Consider the following 15577-nt stretch of genomic DNA (forward strand, 5'->3'; position numbering starts at 1 on the left):
CTGTGGATGCATTCATTTCAATGCCAACTACCATGCCAATACGATGTGCCAAACTAAGGCCAATGGTTCCAGTACCGCAACACACATAAAAAAACAATGTATCAGGACCAAGATCAGCCCCGTCACCAGCTAGAGAGTACAACTTCTCTGCAGCCAGAGTGTTAACTTGAAAAAATGTTGTAGGCGATATAGAAAATCATAAACGACTGATGAAATCATGAATTCTTTCTGCAACAGGGGCTTGTAGGACGTCATTGCTCAAACCTCTTTCCGCCTGGGGTATTGGCAGAGGGTGCAGTGGGCAATCAGCTGCTGCTGCATTTGATATGCTCAGTGTTGTTAAGGGCAGTGGGGAAGAACATGCAAATGCTCCTTGAGTAAGAGATTGAGACAATTTTCTAAAGTCACTTTCAACCACTTCAATGTCAAAAACAGTAATTACAACATTATTGGAGCCAGTAAATGGCAGAAGCAATCGAGCACCATTACTTACCATGCAAGAGGTCAATGAGACCAATAAAGGAGTACAACCAAGACTGAAGGCCCTTCCATATTCATTTCTGTCCTGTTGTAATATATCTTCCATCTCATTAATAGGACTAAGCAGGGGACTCACCTTTGACATTTCAAATCCAGACCATGAGCAGAAAAAAGTGATTATGCCAATGACAGATTGATCAACTTCAGCACCTGCTAATGTAAGAGTTCCTGCAAGTGGTTCAAGTGCCACCCCCAATGCATAAGCACTAGATTCAGCACCATTGGAATCGTACTTCCCTTTCCATCACCCTGGTTTAGTGCCTTGATTGCATGAAAATAGCCATTTGCATCCTCAAGATGCACCTTGGCTTGCCTGCCTTGATCCTTAATAAGAACCAAGGTACCAATAGAGTGGTAGAAGTCAGAGTGTATAGATGCATCCTTCAGAACTGCGTGAATCGTTGAAGTGATTTCCTCTAAAATTTTGTCCTCAACATTCCAATTCAACATGCGATTGAAGTAGTCCCGTGCCCTAGAAGATGACGAGACAAGGGTCTCAACAACAACATGGCATGTTCCTGGGCTTATATCAGCATTGTTCCCTACACAAAGAACTTGAAGTGTCCTCAGCACTTCATAAGTTTCCTCTAGGCTTCCAAAAGATCCATCGATCTGAGCAAACAACTTCAAAGCAGCAGATCGGTGATCATTTGACACTAGTTGGAAGATCACAGCCTTACAAACAATAACCAAACAAATAGAACCAGAATACCAAGGTTTCTGGCCATGCCTGGCCAATCTGTGTCCACCATGCTTATTGCCACAACAACAACAAGTATTCTGTCTACTTCATCAAGCACCAGATACTGCACTTCACTTGTCTTAATTTTTTTTAAGCATTTCCACATCTATCTTGTAGGCTACATCAGAATAAGGCACTAAAGCACTTCCGGGTTGCCCGCATGCATCATGCATAAGACCTTCAATATGCTATGTAGCAGTAGAATATTGCTTCACTGCTCTGGCTTTCTCCAAGCATAGTACGCCAAGTTTCAACTTTGCCTTCTTTCTTAGCAGTGGACCCTGGTCCCACTTGGCAGTTTCATTGAAAGCTGCATCAATAACAACTTCAGCTCTAAGTATCTATATTGATTAGATAAAATTAAAGCCAACAACCTCCACCCTTTTAATATCGATCCCCCTGTCGCATTAATAATTTGTTTGACATTTTTTTTTGTATTGAGTCCATTTCTGCATTGCCACAACAACAGCAAATTTAAAAATGGAAAATGGCTCTCCAATCCAACCCAAGAATGCCACAACAACAGAAATTGGAAATTGAGTTATACTGTGCAACCCAACTACAAAAAAAATCCTTCATCTACAAGACCATTCCCAACACACCCAAAAAAAATCTATCTCCATTCTTTTCTGAACTAAGAAATGAAAAAATTGACTTACTATCCCGTGAATCTCCTATCATAGCAGTGCCCTTATAACTACCTGTTATGATAACATATATACCACTCAACACATTTCTCAAGTTCACTTCAGGAGGCCTCTTAAATTGTTGAGTAGAAATCTGAGAATTCTCGCTTGACTCATTTCCTCCATCAAGAAGATCTAAATTCAATATAAGTGAACTCTTGCTCGAAAGGCATTGGCCCTGAGGCACAAGAACCCTTTCCTCCAGAGGCAGTCCACACATAAGGAGGGTAATCTTCTTCATAATGAATGTCATCAGTCGGTTTATCAAGGTTAGACAGTGAAGAATATGAAACACGTCCTTCATCCATGCGTGTAGCAGCAATTTGAAGAGGCTCACTGCTGCTATTCTCTGTAGTAGAAAAATAAAACAACATCCAAAAAAACAATTTTTATCAATGCTGGAATCCCCAAAAAAATTTCATCTCGTATTTCAGACATACAAGCCAGAATTTCGTCAAAATGGTTATGTTTCTCTGCTTCCCGGAACAAAAAACCATCCGACCAAAAATTTGAGCAGTGTCGTTTCTGCTCAGCCCCTTGGAGCCCCTTCACCCCCATGGAAAAATTGTTTAGACATATCAATTGAGGGCATTTCAGAAACTTACCTCAAAATACGTTGAAGTTGGTTCCCCGCTGAACTGTCGAGAGCGAGATCATGAGTGATAGCTGTTGTCCGGAAGCCAAATCCCACCGGAATTTTGTCCGAGGGAGCCTCCTCTTTCTCCGGTGGTGAACAAGAGGACGTCGTAGCTTCTTCGCTTGGGAATTTTCCATCTCATGGTCTGAGAGGTGTTCTAGTTCCCCTTTCTCTCACCATGCCAGCTGCCGGAATGACGGACCTCGGGGTAAAGGCATTGCGGTTGGTTGCCCGTCGGGCTTTTTTCGACGGTGAACAGCACCCCTTTGGGGCTTTTGAGAGGGAGGTTTCTTGGATTTGTTTTTGTTTCCTATTGAATAAGTATGGCTTCCTATGAGAAGGGGGTTGTGGAATACCCCTCTGATTTCCAAAAATTGGGGTCCTCGCCTTCTGATTACGAAAGGTCCGAGTCCGAATTCGGATTTGAGGTTGCACCCAAATCATACTATTATGGTCCCTAGTCATGGATCTAGTAACTCGGCATGGGACTTGTGAATCCAGCACTATAATAGACCAGTTGCTCACAGTAAGGAAGGTGAAAGAGCCTTTATTTGTCTTGATCTCGGATAGGAGGAAAACTGCCTCCTTTGTGAGTCTTTGTTGCTATTTTGGGTAAGGGCAGAGAGCCCTTACTGCTGCTGCTCAGATAGGAGGGAAAAGACTCCCCTTCTTCTCATGGAAAAGAGGGTTTGGAACCCTCTTGATTACTGCTCAGGTTAGGGACTGAAACACCTCTAACTTGGATAACATTTGGTATCAAAGCTATACCGGGGTTGTGAGTTCGAATCCCGCACAACCCCAGTGAGGGCAACCTAAAGACCTGTGTAGCGCAAAAAGGCGGTCCGGGTCGCTAGAGTGGTCCGTCGTGGATGTTGGATCATCACAGTGGGAGTATTATTATGATCCTGGGGTTAAGTGTTTGGCTTTCCACTACCTACCAGGCCGGTCTTTGGGGTAGTATTGGCCAGGTGCTTAACACGTCCACAACGACTTCGGCTGGTGAACAATAGGACAATGATTACCCTACTCGGGAATTTTTTAATTTTTCTAGCCCATGGCATGTCTTCCCGTCCGAGACAGCATGTGCTGCCTTTCCTTCTGTCCATATGTCAAGCTTGGAGATTTGAGGTCGTATGACCTTCTCTGCGGCGACAACGAGTTGCTCTCTTGCAAAAAATTTAATGGAAGATGCACGCCAGCTTTCGTCAGATACTCTATACCATGCGTATATTTCTTCCAATTGATCACGCATGGCAATCCATTTTTCTTGGAAAATAGAATGGCTCACGCTCTGATATCAGTTGTTATGGTCCCGGATCTGACACATGGATTCGTAATGAGGAAGAAGAGAAAAACGAAAATCAAGCCAAAGGTTCGTTTAGGAGAACACACACCCCCTAAGCTCGTTGAGGAGAACTCAAGACCCTGTTTAGTTTAAATCAATGCTTGCCTTTCTCATTACTCTTACCCCTTAAATAGGGTTCACCCTTACAAGGTTTAAGATAAAATAATATAAAAATACCCCTATAAATGAAATATTCCAAAAATGCCCCTATGACCTATAAATTCTTTAACTGAAATAAAATAAAGTAAATTACAAAAAATAGTTAAAATAATAATGTTATTGCATGCATAATACGAGGCCACGATGATGCAAGAAGAAGCGACTAAAGCAATGGGGGTAGAGAATGTAAGCAAAATTGTCATTCAGTAGTCATCAATTGAGCGGAAGGTGACTATCCACTTGTCCGGGCAGAGATATGATGCCAGGGAGCTATAGTCCAGGCACATGTGGCATTGGAACTGTTACAATGTGGGACCCATCATGGTGCTCGAGCTGGTGGGACCCACCATGAGGACGTGGGACACCAAGAAGAGTCCTCATCCAAGCAAGCACGAGGTAAGGAATTAAGAAGCACAAACTGAATTGAGTTAGAAGACTTGAAAATCAAGTGGGACCCACAAATATCTCACGAGCTGGAAGATCATGAGGGACCCACAAGGATAAGGCCACGAGCTGGACTCCTCCCTTAATTCACACGAATGAAGAAAAAGTTCAAGTTCAACTCATATTAGTCTTCTAGTAGATTAGTTTGAATATACTTATCTTAGAGAGTTAGAGTTGGAATGTAATTAGGATTGAAAGGCAAATGTATAAGGACTCTACCATAAATAGAGGTGTTGTAATTAGGAATTAATCAAGTTATATATCTCAATCTCGAGTTACTCTCTCTCTCTCTCTCTCTCTCTCTCTCTCTCTCTCTCTCTTTGCTTGGCACAACCTCTCCTTTCTCTTTTATTTTTTCTTCTCTCTACCTGAGAGCTCTTCTTCCCTTTTCTTCTTTTTGCTTTCTTCTTTTTCTAGCTCAGAATTATCGAAAAGGGAACCTAAATTCAACAGGAACTAGTCTGATATGAGCTGGTCCTCAACCGGTGGCGTGCAAGAGGAGATCAAGGCAACACAAAGGAGGCGGTCAAAACCATGGCGAATCAGGTTTGGAGGGATTGAAATGGTGTCATGGTTTTGTTCTAGGGACAAGGGTTTGAGTTTTGTGGAGGTGGGGATGAAGGGAGGGAAGTAGAAATCGGAACTGATTTCTGGGCCAGGGAGTTTGCTGGGTCAGGAGCTAAGCAAATGGGAGCAGTTTTCTATATTATTGTGTTTGGGACCTAAGGGGTCAAATGGGGGGAAGTAGGACCAGTCTCTTATTGCCGAGAAGTTAAACGGTTGCACCTCCTTGTCAGACAAAGAGTAGAAAATTCCAAATGGCAAAGATAGGAGGTGGTCGGACGGTAATTTAGGTTTAGCTTCTCGCAAAAGTAGCAACATAGTTCCTCTCTATCCCAGCATGGGGATAATCGGTCAATGATCACAACAAGTCTTAGACACTTTGGGCCCTCCAAAAGATTATCAAGTGGGGGAGTTCTAGTGTGGGTTTGCAGAGCTCAAGGAAAGGGGATGAGAGGGTAGGAAGAGGGGGGTGACAGTGGTGGTGATGGTGGTGGGGGTGGCGGTGGCGAGGGAGTTGGCCTAGTTTACTAAAGAGGTGGGAAATTTTGGTTTGTAATTTTAGTGAAGATATTTTATTTTTTATTTTTTAAAAGGGTCAATTAGTTTTCCTAGAGGAAGGATGATAGAGAGTTAAGGAAAATGCTCCAATTGAAAGAAGAACTTGATTTCTCTGGGATATATATCCTCACCATGATTTTGTCTCCCCTGCTTTGAATGATTTTATATTCTCTGATTCCACGGTATCGAAAAACAGAGAAGGAGAAAGATATGGAGCTTGATCGGAATTCCTTGTGCCGAGGGATGCCCCTTCAGTGGTGATGGGGTCGAAATTTGGACAAAATCATTCCTTGCCGTCTCTGGGATAGAAATGAAAGCACACTTCGATCCATTTCTTATTGTGATACGGATCGAAGCACCATTTTTGTCTAGGAGCCACCTCAGGGAGAGCTTCGAATCTCCAAATGAGAGGATGATCATCGACCGTTGGGAAATGCCTCTCTTACCTTTTCGGTTTTTCTGTATCATTGTCCAACCTTCTGAGGGCTCTTCTTCAGTGTTTCCTTCATTGTCGACGTCTTTGTTACTGTCGTTTCTGGTGATGAGGACCGCCGAAGAGTTTTTTTTTATAGAGATCAAGATGATCAAGTTAGAGAAGTTGAGATTGTCTCAACTTCTACCTCTATAGTCATGTACATGTGAAACTCTACATTCATGTAAATCCTTTTATCATTTTGTAACTATAAATACATGTCTCACTGAAAGTAATATCATCGGGAAATTATTCTTTTATCTTTCTTCTATATGGTATCAGAGCTTATGATCTGATTTTTCTCTCTGCCCCACCGCCGACGACTGGCTAAGTCTCGACCTCCCAACACCGAGCTCAGTCTCTAGCGACCTCTGGTCCTCTCTGTCTATCTATGCAGCCCCTCTAGTCCCACTGTTGTAGACATTACCGTGAGCCCCTCTGGTCCCACTATTGTAGACATTACCGTGAGCCCCTCTGGTCCCACTGTTGTAGACATTACCATGAGCCCCTCTAGTTCCGCTACCGCCACTGCAAGCCACCGAAGAGAGTCACTAGTATTCCTCCTTACCATTTTTTTTCTCTCCCGTCATCGCCTCACACCATTGCTGCACGAGCACCGCCGCTCGTGCTGCTCGTTGTAGCAAGCCGCCGCACGTTGTCGCCGCGGGTCACCAGAGCGAGTCATTGATCTCCCGATTTTTTTAGCGACCTTCAGTTTAATCTGAAGTCTAATTAAATCTCAGGAAGAAGAAGCGCAAAAAAAATGATTTTTACTTATGGCTTTCAAAGATTCTCTTATTAATATTCCCAATGCTCATGACCCAACCACACTACTGACGGTACTCCACATCCACAACTCAGTCAAACTCACATCCACAAATTATTTTAACTAGAAAGCTCTGATAGAGGCTATTCTTTTTGGTTATGATTTTCTCAAGTTCGTTGATGGTTCTTATTCTCTACTGCTTGCCACAAAGATGATCAATAATCATGCCATTTTGAATCCTGAATACACTACATGGCATCGTCAGGATAAGCTTCTTTTTTGTGCTCTTATTGGAGCACTCATGCCATCTATTATTCCACTTATTACCCACTCAAGTACCTCTCATGAAGCTTGGACTATTTTGGCCACTACATATGCTCGGCCCTCGTGAGGTCACATCAAACAGATCAAGGAGCAACTCAAACATACCACTAAGGGATCTCAATTGATTTCCGAGTATATGCAGTATATTAAAACGCGAGCTGATGAACTTGCTGCCCTAGGCAAACCCATGGATCAAGAGGATCTCACTGAGACAATTTTGGATGGGCTTGATGATGAGTACAAACCATTTATTGACAATATCACTGGTCGTGAGACACCCATCTCTTTTAATGAGCTGCATGAAATACTCATTGATGTAGAATTTAATTACATCGGCTTTAATACCTCGCAAGCGTACAAATCGTTCATGTAATTTAGCAGTAAGCGAGGGTCATATCCACAGGGAGGATTGAATTTTGTGTATTCTTCAGTCAACTAGCCTAACCAAATATGATGAATTAATCTGAACTAAATACTAATTATATCCTAAATTATCAAACAATAATCTAATTAATTACTTGCACAACAGGAAACGTCAACTCTGGATTTTACCATGATTTGTGCCTCTCTCGAGCGCCACATAATCACGAATCCGATTTCTCAATCCTTGCGTCTAGCCCCTCTCGGGCGCCTAGAGTTAATGACAAAGATCGGATTACAATAGAATGCAGAGAATCAATTTCCTATTGTGATGATGCTAAAATTATCAACTTTGGATTTTACCATGATTCGTGCCTCTCTTGAGCGCCATGTAACCACGAATCCGGATTCTCAATCCTTGCATCTAGCCCCTCTCGGGAGCCTAGAGTTAAAGACAGAAATCGGATTAAAATACCAAAATCCAACCTCAATTATAATCTTACCCTAATTAGCTAATTTAATCAAATATCAAGAAAACAAATCTTAAATAAACCTTAATTATCAAATCAGATTCAATTAACATTCAAAACCTAAGTTCAAACTATATGAAAAATTAAATTCAATAATGATGAATTACTCCCCTTCTTCCTCCTCTCGCTCGGGCAGCAACTCGTTCTCACAGGTGCTGCAATTTTCGAAAGTTGGTGGCTTCAGGTTGGCAAGAGTGAGTGGCCGGAGGTGGAGACGACGCCGGCGACGAAGGTTGGAAGCCGACGGATGGAGGGAACGTCCGGCGAAGAACGAAACAGAGCTGACGTTCTCTAACCGGCTCTCTCGAGTCTCGGTTGGAGTCGGAATAGCTCCGGGAATGGTCGGAAATACGTAACCGACGTCGGAGGATGGTCGGAAAGCGGAAGTTGCACCGGAGAAGCCCTCTCGGATCTCTTCTCGGCCTGGCGAGCGACTACTGTCGAACTCACCTCGACGAAGACTCTCTCGAGCTCTCCTCGGGTTTGTTCTCGGTTGCTGGATGGCGGTGGACGGCGGTGGACGACGGTGGCGCGGCGAAAGCTATTGGCCCGGCGAACGGCGGTGGGGAACTCCTCTCGGGTCCTCCCCTGTTTCAGTCGACGGTGCTCCTCTGTTTTTCGATACTCTGTTTCTGTTTTCCTTTCACGCTCCCCTCTCAGGTCCCCCCTCTCGGGTCCCCTTTCGACCTCCTCTTTGGACGCCCCCCTTTTGCTTTAAATACCATCTTATTTTTTTTAAAAAGATTTGACCTAAAAATCATCTCCATTTCACTAAGGGCATTTTGGTAAATATCTCCTTCTCCACCATAATTCTCCTGAAATTCCATAATTAAATCTATAAAAAGCATTTCAGGAAGAAATAAACCTTAAAAACAATAAAATATAATTCAGGAGAGAAAAATATGCAATATCGACAGTGATTAATGCCAAATTCAATAAATGCTCATTTCATTTGAAAATCGATAAATACCCACCTATAACACAATTATAAAGGTTATTCTATTATAATTAACTTAGTTCTCATGTAAGAATATAGCATCGATCACTCATCAACAAAGAAGTCTCGCTATGTGTTCAACAAGCTCACTCCTCTTCATTTCTAGCTTCTACAAATCCTGCCAGTGCTCGGTCCAATTCCGGTAGGACCGCTAATCGCAATCATCGACAGCAAAGGGCGCCCTCATCATGCTCACAACCAGGTACTACCTCTAGTCTCCACAATATAGTCACTCCGGATGGTTGATCTCAACCTCGACCTTGTCTCGGTCGTTGCCAGTTGTGCCGGGAAAAAGGACACAATGTTCCACAGTGTCCTGTCCTTCGCTAGATGCAACAGTCTTTGTCACCTCCCCAGGCTCCTTGCACCAGCTCTCATTGGCAACATTGTCCTGCGACATCATGACAACCACGTGCTTATCTTTAAACCATCATCACTTCAACTGGTTCTCCTTGGCTTCTGGATAGTGCCGCATTGCACCATGTCACCACCGACTTGAGTAATCTATCTCTTCATACTCCTTATGACGGTTCTGACGACATTATGATTGGTGATGGCACGGGTCTTCCTATTACTCACATTGGTTCCAAATATCTCTCTATACCCTCTCATACATTTTTATTAAATAATGTTCTTTGTGTTCCCACCATGCAAAATAATTTTATTTCTATTTCTCAGTTTTGTCAAACTAATCACACTTCTTTTTGTGTGAAAGATCTTCATACGGGGGTAACACTTTTTTAGGGTCGAACTAAGGATGGTGTTTACGAATGGCCATCGTCCCCAGTCGAGTCTCCACCAATAATTGCTTTCTCTAGTGTCAAGATCACTTCGTCTGCTTGGCATCATCGTCTCCGATTCTACGACATATCATGTGCACTTTTTAGTTAGACTTGTCTCATCCTCTAAATTTTAATTTTACTTGCAATTCTTGTCAGTGCAATAAGAGTCACAAATTACCTTTTTCCCACTCCACACTTGTCTCTTCTTCCCCTCTTGATATTATATTTTCTTATGTTTGGACTTCTCTAATTTATTCTATTGATAATTTCAAGTATTATGTCATTTTTGTGGATCATTTTACAAAGTATATTTGGTTTTATCCTCTCAAACAAAAATCACACGTACTTGATACCTTTATTCGATTTAAATCTATAGTTGAAAATTTCTTTGGTAAACGATTAAGACACTCTACTCTGATAATGTGGGGAGAGGGGAGGGGGGAGGGGAGGAGGAGAATACAAAGCAATGTCTTCTTTTTTGGTGTCCAATTGTATCTCTCATGTTACATCTCCTCCTCATACACCTGAACACAATGGGTATTCTGAACGATGACATCGTCACATTGTAGAAACAGCTTTGTCGCTTCTTTCGCATGCCTCTATACCACTCTCTTACTGGTCATATACTTTCTCCACTTCTGTCTACCTCATCAATCGGCTTCCCCCACCCACACTAAGTCTTCTTTCACCTTATGCCAAAATTTTTGGCAATCCTCCTAATTATTTTAAACTACGTAGTTTTGGTTGTCTTTGTTATCCGTGGCTCCGGCCATACTCTTTTCACAAACTCACTCCTCGTTCATCTCCCTGTGTTTTCTTAGGGTATTCTACTACTCACAGTGCATATCTATGTCTTGATCCCACTATATCTCATCTTTATGTGTCGCGTCATATTAAATTCGTTGAGTCTATTTTCCCCTTCACTTCACTTCATTCTCATCTTGACCGCCCCTCATCTGAAACACTCTCTTACTGGTGTTCCTCTCCATCCCGGCACCCCCGGCCAGCCCTATTCACGATCCCCCTTCTCAGCCCTCTCCATCACCACTCCCCACTCCAACCCACACCCATCATCCCTATCTACTTCATCACACCCCCCCCCCCCCCCCTGTGTTATTGTTACCATATCCAAGAACAACATTTCCAAACCCATCCAAAAACTAAACCTCACAGCCCAAGTTCCCGCATCTGCCAACCGTGAACCCAAAACTATAACTCAAGCTCTCACCAATCCCGAATGGCGTCAGGCTATGTCTGATGAGTATGATACTCTTGTTCGGAATGGTACATGGGAACTTGTTCCCTCAGATCCCTCGCAGAATCTGGTTGGTTGCAAATAGATTTTTTGTACTGATGGCTCCATTGACAGGTACAAAGCTCGTTTAGTTGCCAAAGGGTTTCACAGCACCCTAGAGTTGATTATCATGAAACATTTAGTCCTGTTGTCAAACCTACCACTATTCACATTGTTCTTAGCCTCCAACTTGATGTTAATAATGTGTTTCTCCAAGGCACTCTATTTGATGATGTATTTATGACACAACCAGCGGGTTTCATTGACCGTGATAATCTGAATCATGTTTGCAAACTTCGCAAGGCTATCTACGATCTTAAGAAAGCACCTCATGCTTGGTATCATGAGTTGCGCCAGTTTCTTATTATCTCAGGCTTCTCCAACTCTCATGCAGACTCATCTCTATTTATCTCACACATAGGTTCAGATGTGTTGTATATTCTGCTCTATGTTGATAACATTATTATTACAGGAAACAATGATCAAGCTATGATATCATTCATTCACCTACTTGCTCAGAGATTCTCACTCAAGGATCTTGGCCCCTTGCCTTATCTTTTTGGTATTGAAGTTGTTCCTCATTCTCAAGGTCTTCTTCTCTCTCAATGCCAGTATATTTGTGATCTTCTTGCTCGCACATGCATGACCAATGCAAAGCCTGTCGCTACACCCCTTGCCACATCATCTACACTCACACTTCAGTCTGGCACGACACTATCTGATGCATCCGAATATCAAACGGTTGTTGGAAGTCCGCAATATTTGTCTCTCACTCGTCCAGACATTGCTTGTGTTAAATAAGTTATCTCAGTTTATGCATTGCCCCACTACTGATCATTGGGATGTTGTCAAGCGGTTGTTACGATATCTTTGTGGGACTGTGGATCATGGTATCATCTTACATCAACAATCTTCTTTGTCCCTTCATGTGTTATCTGATGTTGATTGGGCAGGTAACAAAGATGATTTTACTACAACCGGTGCCTTTATTGTTTACCACAGTCGCAATCCTATCTATTGGAGTTCTAATAAACAACGGACTGTGGTTCGATTCATCTTGCAGGGGCAAGATAGAGATCAAGATGATCAGGTTAAGAGAAGTTGAGATTGTCACAGTTTCTACCTCTACAGTCATGTACATGTGTAACTCTACATTCATGTAAATCCTTTTATCCTTTTGTAACTATAAATACATGTATCACTGAAAGTAATATCATCGGGAAATTATTCTTTTATCTTTCTTTTATACTTTTTGTCGCCGATGCAAAAAGGGGCTTTCCCAGTTCACTTATCACTCGTGCCGAAGACCACTTGGTCCTCACTCTCTGCTTCATCTCGGTATTGTTTTTCATGGTGGATTTGTCGGGTCACGCGAACATGTTCATCACAGAGCTCCTTGCCTCGAGCAGTGCCTGAGCTCGAACCGACGATGGCGATTCCCAATCTTTCGAACATAGTGTTTTTTTCCTTCATTCTCGTATATGCTGCTCACGTCACTTTCACTAAAGAATCTCTCGCTTCTTTTCTCTGCTTTTCACTCGCTTCTCTCTCACGCTCCAGTCTGTTGGGAGACCAACTCTTTGAACTAAAAGAAATGAATTGATACACTCATATTCCTAAAATATGAGAAATAAAGGCTGACCCACACGAAGTATTTAAAGGTCCGGATAAAACACCAATAATTCTACAAGAAAACATAGTTTTATCTCACCAAATAATAAAGACTCATCTTCAGAAGTCAAGATGGACAAGTAAAGAATATAAAAACATGGGAGGATCCATACCACATAACTGCAAGAAATATGACAAATTCACAATACATAATCATATGAGACATCAAAGGATAGAGAAAACAAACAATAATCCATCATAAAATTGATCATTTGATTTGACCATAGAAATTGATCACAAAAGCAACCAGTAATTGACCAGAAAATCAACCACTGAAATTTACTATAAATTTGGCCATAAAATTGAAGCACAAAGCGAAAAAATACCAGCTAACCAACATCATTTGGTAAAATAAAACTAACAACCAAGAATGTTGGAAAAATTTGACAAAAAATAGATGCTAATTGCTCTGTTTTGGCACTAGGATGTACTTCAGCTGGTCTACTCTGTTTCAGCATGCTAGATAGAAAAAGAATGGCAAGTCATTGACATTGTTAGATTTAGGATCCCATAATAAGGTACTCGACCAAGAGATTGAGAGAGGAGAAAAATAAGATAAAAAGAAGAAAAGGATAGGAAGAAGGAAGAAAGGAGAAAGGTGAGAGAGGGACGACTAAGGAGATGGAGAGAGAGAGAGAGAGAGAGTTTGAGAGAAAAAAGTAAGGACGAATTTTGATAGAGAATAGGGGAGACTTAATAATCTATCCCTTGGCTTGAGTTTCTATTTATAGTTGATGATAGAAGTTTACGATGACTACATTGCCTTTAGGGCTACAAGCTCTCAAAAGGAAAGGACATAAGTAGACATGCATCTTCTTCACTAATTACACCCTTGTGTCATCCTTATGAGAAGAACATTAATTTACACCCTTTTCCATCACTTTGACGTGGGGAAGGTATTTACCTTAATTCCCCTTTGAGATGTCTTCTAACACTCCCCCTCAAGTTGGGGGAGAGAAAACGTCGTAGATACCCAACTTGTTGTATATAGTGGTTGGTATCTTGGATGTGACCTGCTTTGTGAATATATCTGTCGTTTGTCCTTGAGATGAAACATGTTTGAAAGATATAATATCAGTTTGAAAATTTTCTCATGTTAAATGACAATCTACCTTATTACAAGGTGGGACCCACCATGATCACACGAGCTGGTGGGACCCACCATGATCACGTGAGATGGCATGATGAGTTATCACATGAGCTAGAATCCTTATCACATGAGTTGGAAGATTTGGCAATCTTCCTTGATTAATGTAATTGATTTATCTTCCCGTGATTTATGTAGATTTGGATAATCATGATTGATGTAATTAGGGATATTAAGGATCCTATCTTACCTCTTAATATGTAATTGAAATAGTATAAATAGGGGTTTTGGTTGAAGAATTCAATAAAGCTCTCCACTTCTCAACTCGTGAAGAATCTCTCTCTAGCCTAAACTCTTCTTCTCTCATTTCTTCTTCTCTCTCTCTCTCTCTCTCTCTCTCTCTCTCTCTCTCTCTTTTTCTTCTCCCTCTTGTATCTTACTTGAGGTTTCAATTATGGGGTCCTGAATTCAATATGGTATCAGAGCAACAAATTTAGGATCCCCACGTCAAAAAAATGCTCTAAGGTATGATCAAATCTACTTATAAAAGGCTCTTTGTAAAGCAAGATTGAAGTTTGTGAGATAAGTTTTTCAGTCTTGTTATTATTACTTCATGCTCTTGGTTTTTAGATAATTAGAAGATGGTTCAGAGATGATTTTATTATTGTCTTCATCTTATGAAATTATTGAGATTTATGCATCTCGGATTAGAAGAAGTTTACCAACGCATTTGAGTCGGTTTGCAAGTTCTTGGCTGAAAATCGGTTTATATTGAGATTTTTTACATAAAAAGTTATAATTTTGTGGGAACAAGACTTTCATAATGAAGAAATTTTTTCTTAAGCCTATTATGAGTAGTTTTGTATCTATTGGATTTCAGAAATCTAATTACTTAGCTTCTATGCTAAGCTTCTCCATTAACGAGTTGTTTCAAGAACTCTACTCAGTTTTGTGATTTTTTGGAGATTTTTTTGAGAGTCACGAGGTGGAAAATAAAGCATCAAATATTGTATTTTATATAAAAGGAATCAAGCCCAAAATAATAGAAGAAGTGGCTGGTTGACACCAATCCATTTGAAGAAAGAATGTTGTTTATGAAGATCTTACAATATCTTCTTGATTGGGCTAGATTTTGTTTGATTTTTTATCAATTATATATTGCCTAATTCACGAGGAACTGAATATATACTGGTTTATCCCAACCTGGAATCAAATATATATTTGGAATGATCTTGTAAAGATCAAATTCGGAATTGCTACCATACCTTACTTGATCTTATGCTTATTGATTGATTTTTGCTATTCTCTACAAGGAAGACTAGAGAATTCATTATATAAATTTTTGGCCAGCAAGTTGACTGGTATAAGAGGGTTCCCTCCTTACCTAAAGACTTGATAATCTCAGGTTATCCTCCCATCTACCCGAGCAATCCTTGGCTGGTCATGAATCTCCAAGCAACTTACATAGGGTACTTCAAATTTGAGTACATTATAACCCTTGAATTGACTTTTATGACTGAAGAATACAATGGTAAGAAGAATGGTATTCTCAAGATTACTACCATACCCTTGCGAGGGATATCAACTTTCTTGAGCTGGTCCACATCGGTTCGACGGTT

At 41.2% G+C, this 15577-nt stretch overlaps 1 long non-coding RNA gene across 1 annotated transcript; it reads right to left on the reverse strand.

The window, feature by feature from the left end:
* Positions 1 to 282: 282 nt before the first annotated feature.
* Positions 283 to 2879, reverse strand: LOC137939503 (uncharacterized). Its single transcript, XR_011109943.1, has 3 exons — positions 2574 to 2879; positions 1984 to 2317; positions 283 to 1592 (listed from the first exon to the last, which is right to left on the reverse strand). It is a non-coding gene; the product is annotated as an uncharacterized lncRNA (long non-coding RNA).
* Between the last annotated feature and the right edge of the window lie 12698 nt (positions 2880 to 15577).

This window comes from Aristolochia californica, unplaced genomic scaffold (assembly GCF_029961685.1).
Source record: "Aristolochia californica isolate CCGP_79_NKW_82.1479 unplaced genomic scaffold, dmAriCali1.0.hap1 SCAF_8, whole genome shotgun sequence".
Classification (NCBI taxonomy): domain Eukaryota; kingdom Viridiplantae; phylum Streptophyta; class Magnoliopsida; order Piperales; family Aristolochiaceae; genus Aristolochia; species Aristolochia californica.